The sequence below is a fragment of the Oncorhynchus clarkii genome, chromosome 15, assembly GCF_045791955.1.
Source record: "Oncorhynchus clarkii lewisi isolate Uvic-CL-2024 chromosome 15, UVic_Ocla_1.0, whole genome shotgun sequence".
Lineage (NCBI taxonomy): Eukaryota > Metazoa > Chordata > Actinopteri > Salmoniformes > Salmonidae > Oncorhynchus > Oncorhynchus clarkii.
In genome coordinates, this window is record NC_092161.1 from 11220157 (window position 1) to 11230156 (window position 10000).

Sequence of the window (10000 nt, forward strand, 5' to 3'; positions counted from 1 at the left end):
TGTTGGACGAGCAGGTGTCTACACACTTTTGGCCATGTAGTGTATGTACATATAGCTAGGAATAAAGTGACTAGGCACGAGGATAGACAATAAACAGTAACAACAGTGTATGTGATGAATCAAAGAGGGTCAATGCAGATAGTCCTGGTAACTATTTGGTTAACTATTGAACAGTTTTGTAGCTTTGGGGAAGAGTCTGTTCAGGGTCCTGTGGGTTCCATTTGGCCTTCATTGACACTGACGTTCCTGCTATCCAGCGTGCAAAGGCAAGCGTTCTTCGGTAGCTCCGGCTTTGCTCCGGCTAACGAGCTGTGAGAGTGATGGACGGGTACCTCTACAGACCTTAGTGTCACTAATAACTGCCAATGATGTCACGGAGATAATGATGGGGACACGAGGGGACAGGGCGTGTGATCTCAGGCTTTTAAACGCTGATAATGTGGCTTGGCAGATATGTGTCATGGAAATCCTATTGGGGATCTTGAACACCAAACATGACCTAACACCTAACAGACAGGAGTCAAAAAAGGTTTTAAAAAATAAAATAATAATAAATGAGGTTGTTGCTAGTTGTAACAGCCCCTTATTGAAGACCAGGACCTCTTTTATTGAGATTCTTTTATCTATTTATTTTCAACCAATCACCACCTCTCGTTGTCGGCCTGCAGTGCTTCATCAGGTTCTATATCATTTTGGTGTTCAAACATTTGGTACTCAAACATAAAAAAAAATTTTAAAAAAAAGATAAATTGTATTTGTTGTTTTTTCACTTTAATGTACCACCGTTTCATGTTTGCCCTTCACGTAGATACTGTAGGTTTAGGTATGTAGAAGGAGATATTGGTTTGTTGTGATACATCAAAACACCCTGCGTTCTCTCTGGGGAAGAACACAGATCTTAGAGGAGATTAGGAAACACAACTATCATCTTCCTGTAGAACCTTAGATATCAAGACTCCTGTAGTACCTTAGATATCAAGCCTCCTGTAGAACCTTAGATATCAAGCCTCCTGTAGAACCTTAGATATCAAGCCTCCTGTAGAACCTTAGATATCAAGCCTCCTGTAGAACCTTAGTTACCAAGCCTCCTGTAGAACCTTAATCACCAAGCCTCTTGTAGAACCTTCATCACCAAGCCTCCTGTAGAACCTTCATCACCAAGCCTCCTGTAGTACCTTAATCACCAAGCCTCATGTAGTACCTTAATCACCAAGCCTCCTGTAGTGCCTTAATCACCAAGCCTCCTGTAGTACCTTAATCACCAAGCCTCCTGTAGAACCTTAATCACTGAGCCCCCTGTAGTATCTTAATCACCAAGCCTCCTGTAGAACCTTAATCACCAAGCCTCCTGTAGAACCTTAATCACCAAGCCTCCTGTAGTACCTTAATCACCAAGCCTCCTGTAGAACCCTAATCACTGAGCCCCCTGTAGTACCTTAATCACCAAGCCTCCTGTAGAACCTTAATCACCAAGCCTCCTGTAGAACCTTAATCACCGAGCCTCCTGCTGTACCTCAATCACCAAGCCTCATGTAGTACCTTAATCACCAAGCCTCCTGTAGTACCTTAATCACCAAGCCTCCTGTAGTACCTTAATCACCAAGCCTCCTGTAGAACCTTAATCACCAAGCCTCTTGTAGAACCTGCATCACCAAGCCTCCTGTAGAACCTTCATCACCAAGCCTCCTGTAGTACCTTAATCACCAAGCCTCCTGTAGTACCTTAATCACCAAGCCTCCTGTAGTACCTTAATCACCAAGCCTCCTGTAGAACCTTAATCACTGAGCCCCCTGTAGTATCTTAATCACCAAGCCTCCTGTAGAACCTTAATCACCAAGCCTCCTGTAGAACCTTAATCACCAAGCCTCCTGTAGAACCCTAATCACTGAGCCCCCTGTAGTACCTTAATCACCAAGCCTCCTGTAGAACCTTAATCACCAAGCCTCCTGTAGAACCTTAATCACCGAGCCTCCTGCTGTACCTCAATCACCAAGCCTCCTGTAGTACCTTAATCACCAAGCATCCTGTAGAACCTTAATGCAAACCGGTACACCTGGCAACTACAACCACTTACTACTGCCAGGCAATTACATGTTTTGTCTTGCCCATTCACCCTCTCAATGGCACACACACACAATCCATGTCTCTAATGTCTCAATCCTTCTCCTGTCTCCTCCCCTTCATCTACACTGATTGAAGTGGATTTAACAAGTGGTATCAATAAGGGATCCTAGCTTCCACCTGGATTCACCTGGTCAGTCTAAAGAAACAGCAGGTGTTCTTAATGTTGTGTATACTCAGTGTATGTCAGACTCCTCCCCCTTTCTTCCTCCTTCCTCCTCCTCTTTAATTTACTCCATCTAATAGACTATCAGGAGACTGACTTAATGAACTCCATCTAATAGACTATCAGGAGACTGACTTAATGAACTCCATCTAATGGACTATCAGGAGACTGACTTAATGAACTCCATCTAATAGACTATCAGGAGACTGACTTAATGAACTCCATCTAATAGACTATCAGGAGACTGACTTAATGAACTCCATCTAATAGACTATCAGGAGACTGACTTAATGAACTCCATCTAATAGACTATCAGGAGACTGACTTAATGAACTCCATCTAATAGACTATCAGGAGACTGACTTAATGAACTCCATCTAATAGACTATCAGGAGACTGACTTATTGAACTCCATCTAAAAGACTATCAGGAGACTGACTTAATGAACTCCATCTAATAGACTATCAGGAGACTGACTTAATGAACTCCATCTAATAGACTATCAGGAGACTGACTTAATGAACTCCATCTAATAGACTATCAGGAGACTGACTTAATGAACTCCATCTAATAGACTATCAGGAGACTGACTTAATGAACTCCATCTAATAGACTATCAGGAGACTGACTTAATGAACTCCATCTAATAGACTATCAGGAGACTGACTTAATGAACTCCATCTAATAGACTATCAGGAGACTGACTTATTGAACTCCATCTAAAAGACTATCAGGAGACTGACTTAATGAACTCCATCTAATAGACTATCAGGAGACTGACTTAATGAACTCCATCTAATAGACTATCAGGAGACTGACTTAATGAACTCCATCTAATAGACTATCAGGAGACTGTCTTAATGAACTCCATCTAATAGACTATCAGGAGACTGACTTAATGAACTCCATCTAATAGACTATTAGGAGACTGACTTATTGAACTCCATCTAAAAGACTATCAGGAGACTGACTTAATGAACTCCATCTAATAGACTATCAGGAGACTGACTTAATGAACTCCATCTAATAGACTATCAGGAGACTGACTTAATGAACTCCATCTAATAGACTATCAGGAGACTGACTTATTGAACTCCATCTAATAGACTATCAGGAGACTGACTTAATGAACTCCATCTAATAGACTATCAGGAGACTGACTTAATGAACTCAATCTAATAGACTATCAGGAGACTGACTTAATGAACTCCATCTAATAGACTATCAGGAGACTGACTTAATGAACTCCATCTAATAGACTATTAGGAGACTGACTTATTGAACTCCATCTAATAGACTATCAGGAGACTGACTTAATGAACTCCATCTAATAGACTATCAGGAGACTGACTTAATGAACTCCATCTAATAGACTATCAGGAGACTGACTTAATGAACTCCATATAATAGACTATCAGGAGACTGACTTAATGAACTCCATCTAATAGACTATCAGGAGACTGACTTAATGAACTCCATCTAATAGACTATCAGGAGACTGACTTAATGAACTCCATCTAATAGACTATTAGGAGACTGACTTATTGAACTCCATCTAATAGACTATCAGGAGACTGACTTAATGAACTCCATCTAATAGACTATCAGGAGACTGACTTAATGAACTCCATCTAATAGACTATCAGGAGACTGACTTAATGAACTCCATCTAATAGACTATCAGGAGACTGACTTAATGAACTCCATCTAATAGACTATCAGGAGACTGACTTAATGAACTCCATCTAATAGACTATCAGGAGACTGTCTTAATGAACTCCATCTAATAGACTATTAGGAGACTGACTTATTGAACTCCATCTAATAGACTATCAGGAGACTGACTTAATGAACTCCATCTAATAGACTATCAGGAGACTGACTTAATGAACTCCATCTAATAGACTATCAGGAGACTGACTTAATGAACTCCATCTAATAGACTATCAGGAGACTGACTTAATGAACTCCATCTAATAGACTATTAGGAGACTGACTTAATGAACTCCATCTAATAGACTATCAGGAGACTGACTTAATGAACTCCATCTAATAGACTATTAGGAGACTGACTTATTGAACTCCATCTAATAGACTATCAGGAGACTGACTTAATGAACTCCATCTAATAGACTATCAGGAGACTGACTTAATGAACTCCATCTAATAGACTATCAGGAGACTGACTTAATGAACTCCATATAATAGACTATCAGGAGACTGACTTAATGAACTCCATCTAATAGACTATCAGGAGACTGACTTAATGAACTCCATCTAATAGACTATCAGGAGACTGACTTAATGAACTCCATCTAATAGACTATTAGGAGACTGACTTATTGAACTCCATCTAATAGACTATCAGGAGACTGACTTAATGAACTCCATCTAATAGACTATCAGGAGACTGACTTAATGAACTCCATCTAATAGACTATCAGGAGACTGACTTAATGAACTCCATCTAATAGACTATCAGGAGACTGACTTAATGAACTCCATCTAATAGACTATCAGGAGACTGACTTAATGAACTCCATCTAATAGACTATCAGGAGACTGTCTTAATGAACTCCATCTAATAGACTATCAGGAGACTGTCTTAATGAACTCCATCTAATAGACTATCAGGAGACTGACTTAATGAACTCCATCTAATAGACTATTAGGAGACTGACTTATTGAACTCCATCTAATAGACTATCAGGAGACTGACTTAATGAACTCCATCTAATAGACTATCAGGAGACTGTCTTAATGAACTCCATCTAATAGACTATCAGGAGACTGACTTAATGAACTCCATCTAATAGACTATTAGGAGACTGACTTATTGAACTCCATCTAAAAGACTATCAGGAGACTGACTTAATGAACTCCATCTAATAGACTATCAGGAGACTGACTTAATGAACTCCATCTAATAGACTATCAGGAGACTGACTTAATGAACTCCATATAATAGACTATCAGGAGACTGACTTAATGAACTCCATCTAATAGACTATCAGGAGACTGACTTAATGAACTCCATCTAATAGACTATCAGGAGACTGACTTAATGAACTCCATCTAATAGACTATTAGGAGACTGACTTATTGAACTCCATCTAATAGACTATCAGGAGACTGACTTAATGAACTCCATCTAATAGACTATCAGGAGACTGACTTAATGAACTCCATCTAATAGACTATCAGGAGACTGACTTATTGAACTCCATCTAATAGACTATCAGGAGACTGACTTAATGAACTCCATCTAATAGACTATCAGGAGACTGACTTAATGAACTCCATCTAATAGACTATCAGGAGACTGACTTAATGAACTCCATCTAATAGACTATCAGGAGACTGACTTATTGAACTACATCTAATAGACTATCAGGAGACTGACTTAATGAACTCCATCTAATAGACTATCAGGAGACTGACTTAATGAACTCCATCTAATAGACTATCAGGAGACTGACTTAATGAACTCCATCTAATAGACTATCAGGAGACTGTCTTAATGAACTCCATCTAATAGACTATCAGGAGACTGACTTAATTTACTCCATCTAATAGACTATCAGGAGACTGACTTAATGAACTCCATCTAATAGACTATCAGGAGACTGACTTAATTTACTCCATCTAATAGACTATCAGGAGACTGACTTAATGAACTCCATCTAATAGACTATCAGGAGACTGACTGCTGGATGTAAGAAGAGGCAGATTGCTAACAGACAGGAGGTTTTATTGATCCATATTCTAGGTTTTGTGGGTCTTGGATCTCTGAGCTACTCGATTGATGGAACATTGGATTGAACCTTTGTGCTACTGTATGTCATGTTTCATGTGTGTGTGAACCCTGGAAGAGAATCTACTAAAGAGGATCCTATTAAAATACCAAATACCTACAACCACTGACCTCTTCACCCTCTGACCTCTGTAGCCTCTGACCTCTTCACCCTCTGACCTCTATACCCTCTGACCTCTTTAACCTCTGACCTCTACACCCACTGACCTCTTCACCCTCTGACCTCTATACCCTTTGACCTCTACACCCACTGACCTCTTCACCCTCTGACCTCTGTACCCTCTGACCTCTACACCCTCTGACCTCTACACCCTCTGACCTCTTCACCCACTGGCCTCTATACCCTCTGACCTCTACACCCTCTGATCTCTATATACCCTCTGACCTCTACACCCTCTGACCTCTACACCCTCTGACATCTACACCCACTGACCTCTACATGCTCTGAACTCTTTACCCTCTTACCTCTATACCCTCTGACCTCTACACCCTCTGACCTCTACACCCTCTGACCTCTACACCCTCTGACCTCTATACCTTCTGACCTCTACACCCTCTGAACTCTTTACCCTCTGACCTCTACACCCTCTGACCTCTACACCCTCTGACATCTACACCCTCTGACCTCTTTACCCCTGAGCTCTATAACCCTGACCCCTATACCCCCTGACCTCTATACCCTCTGACCTCTATACCCTCTGACTTCTATACCCTCTGTCCTCTACAACTTCTGACCTCTATACCCATGAGCTCTATAACCCTGACCCCTATACCCTCTGACCTCTACACCCCTTGACCTTTATACACCCTGACTTCTATACCCTCTGACCTCCTGACGTCTAAACTTCTGACCTCTATACCCCTGACCTCTATAACCTCTGACCTCTATACCCCTGACCTCTATACCCCTGACCTCTATATCCTCTGACATCTACACCCTCTGACCTCTACACCCTCTGAACTCTTTACACTCTGATCTCTAATCCTCTGACCTCTATACCCCTGACCCTAGGCACGTCTCCTAGATCTGAGAGGAAGAGATGAGACATTGTAATAATTTGATATGGTAGTCTGGGAGGAATGATTCCCCAGCTTGTTTATGCCTATACTCGTTTCTCTGAGATGAACCTAAGGGTTGAAATTAGGGCACAACACCCTCTCCTCCCCTCTCCTCTCCTCTCCTCTCTACCCCTCTCCAGTCCTCTCCTCTCTACTCCCCTCCTCTCTACTCCTCTCCAGTCCTCTCCTCTCTACTCTTCTCCTCGCTACTCCTCTCCAGTCCTCTCCTCTCCTCTCTACTCCTTTCCTCCCCTATACTCCTCTGCTCTCCTCTCCTCTCTACCCCTCTCCAGTCCTCTCCAGTCCTCTCTTCTCTACCCCTCTCCTCTCTACTCCTTTCATCCCCTATACTCCTCTGCTCTCCTCTCCTCTCCTCTCTACCCCTCTCCAGTCCTCTCCTCTCTACCCCTCTCCTCTCCTCTCCAGTCCTCTCCAGTCCTCTCCAGTCCTCTCCTCTCTACCCCTCTCCTCTCCTCTCCAGTCCTCTCCTCTCTACCCCTCTCCTCTCCTCTCCAGTCCTCTCCAGTCCTCTCCAGTCCTCTCCTCTCTACCCCTCTCCAGTCCTCTCCTCTCCAGTCCTCTCCAGTCCTCTCCAGTCCTCTCCTCTCTTCTCCTTTCCTTTCCTATCCTCTCCTCTTCTCTTCTCTCCTCCTCTCCTCTCCTCTCCTCTCCTCTCCTCTCCTCTCCTCTCCAGTCCTCTCCTCTCCAGTCCTCTCCTCTCCTCTCTACTCCTTTCCTCTCCTCTACTCCTCTGCTCTCCTCTCCTCTCCTCTCTACCCCTCTCCAGTCCTCTCCTCTCTACTCCCCTCCTCTCTACTCCACTACTCTCCAGTCCTCTCATCTCTACTCATCTCTACTCCTCTCCTCTCCAGTCCTCACCTCTCTACTCCTTTCCTCCCCTACACTCCTCTGCTCTCCTCTCCTCTCTACCCCTCTCCAGTCCTCTCCAGTCCTCTCCTCTCTACCCCTCTCCTCTCCAGTCCTCTCCAGTCCTCTCCAGTCCTCTCCTCTCTACCCCTCTCCTCTCCAGTCCTCTCCAGTCCTCTCCAGTCCTGTCCTCTCTACTCCTTTCCTCTCCTCTCCTCTCCTCTCCTCTCCTCTCCTCTCCTCTCCTCTCCTCTCCTCTCCTCTCCTGTGTGTGGTCTCATCATGCCCTTAGGACACATATACACACACATACACAGGGTGATTAATTGGTTCCACTGGTGCCAAGTGCTTATTCATGATCCCACCCTCCACATCGCCTCAGTTTCAGTAAGCCGACACATCAGGTCTGCTCAAGGCTTTCAGTTGCTCCTGCTCTGTATATTATTAGTGTTGGACTAGTATGGGACTAGTGTGGGACTAGTGTGGGACAAGTGTTGGGCTAGTGTTGGATTAGTGTGGGACTAGTGTGGGACAAGTGTTGGGCTAGTGTGGGACTAGTGTGGGACAAGTGTTGGGCTAGTGTTGGATTATTGTGGGACTAGTGTGGGACAAGTGTTGGGCTAGTGTGGGACTAGTGTGGGACAAGTGTTGGGCTAGTGTGGGACAAGTGTTGGGCTAGTGTGGGACTAGTGTCGGACTAGTGTGGGACTAGTATGGGACTAGTGTGGGACTAGTGTGGACTAGTGTTGGACTAGTGTTGGACTAGTGTGGGACTAGTGTGGGACTAGTATGGGGCTAGTGTGGGACTAGTGTGGGACTAGTGTGGACTAGTGTTGGACTAGTGTTGGACTAGTGTGGGACTAGTGTGGGACAAGTGTTGGGCTAGTGTGGGACTAGTGTGGGACAAGTGTTGGGCTAGTGTGGGACTAGTGTGGGACTAGTGTGGGACTAGTGTGGGACTAGTATGGGACTAGTGTGGGACTAGTATGGGACTAGTGTTGGACTAGTGTGGACTAGTGTGGGACTAGTGTTGGACTAGTGTGGGACTAGCATTGGACTAGTGTGGGACTAGTGTGGGACAAGTGTTGGGCTAGTGTTGGACTAGTGTTGGACTAATTTGGGACTAGTGTGGGACTAGTGTGGGACTAGTGTTGGACTAGTGTGGGACAAGTGTTGGACTAGTGTGGGACTAGTGTGGGACTAGTATGGGACTATTGTGGGACTAGTGTGGGACTATTGTGGGACTAGTGTGGGACTAGTATGGGACTATTGTGGGACTAGTGTTGGACTCGTGTGGGACTAGTATGGGACTAGTGTGGGACTAGTATGGGACTAGTATAGGACTTGTGTGGGACTAGTGTGGACTAGTATGGGACTAGTGTGGGACTAGTGTGGACTAGTGTGGGACTATTTAATTCAAACGTCTTTATCGCCTTGGGAAACATATGTTTACATTGCCAAAGCAAGTGAAATAGATTATAAACAAAATTGAAATGAACAATCAAACTTGAACAGTAAACATTTACACTCACATACGTTTCAAAGGAATAGAGACATTTTAAATGTCATATTATGGCTATGTACAGTGTTGTCTCTCTCTCTCTCTGTCTCTCTCTCTCTCTCTCCCTTTCTCTATCTTTCTCTCTCTGATTTGAACATGAGCTTCGTCTGGTGGCGTGTTTGGTAAAGATTTTAGTTTGGCAGTTTAGCCCAAGTGTCCTCATCACCAGGGATGCATTAGTCATTGATTCACATTTCTTTCAGTTCTCTGACAGAAGTCTCTGAAAGATTAATTATCTTGTTTTCATTGAAATCAGGAAGTTGGTAAACTTTTTCTTCTCTCTAATTAGTGTGCAATGAGAATGTAGTGATTTAGCTGGCAATTTACAGTGCCTTGGCTATTAATACTTCTATTGTTTATACACAGTATTTGTTTCTTGCTTTGTTGTGATTCAGTAACTATTGTGACATGG

General features: G+C 43.4%; 1 protein-coding gene across 1 annotated transcript in view; it reads left to right on the top strand.

The window, feature by feature from the left end:
* LOC139366904 (semaphorin-5A-like) overlaps positions 1–10000 on the top strand; it is a 289344-nt gene that overhangs the window by 48293 nt on the left and 231051 nt on the right. The gene's annotated exons all lie outside the window — the stretch shown is intronic.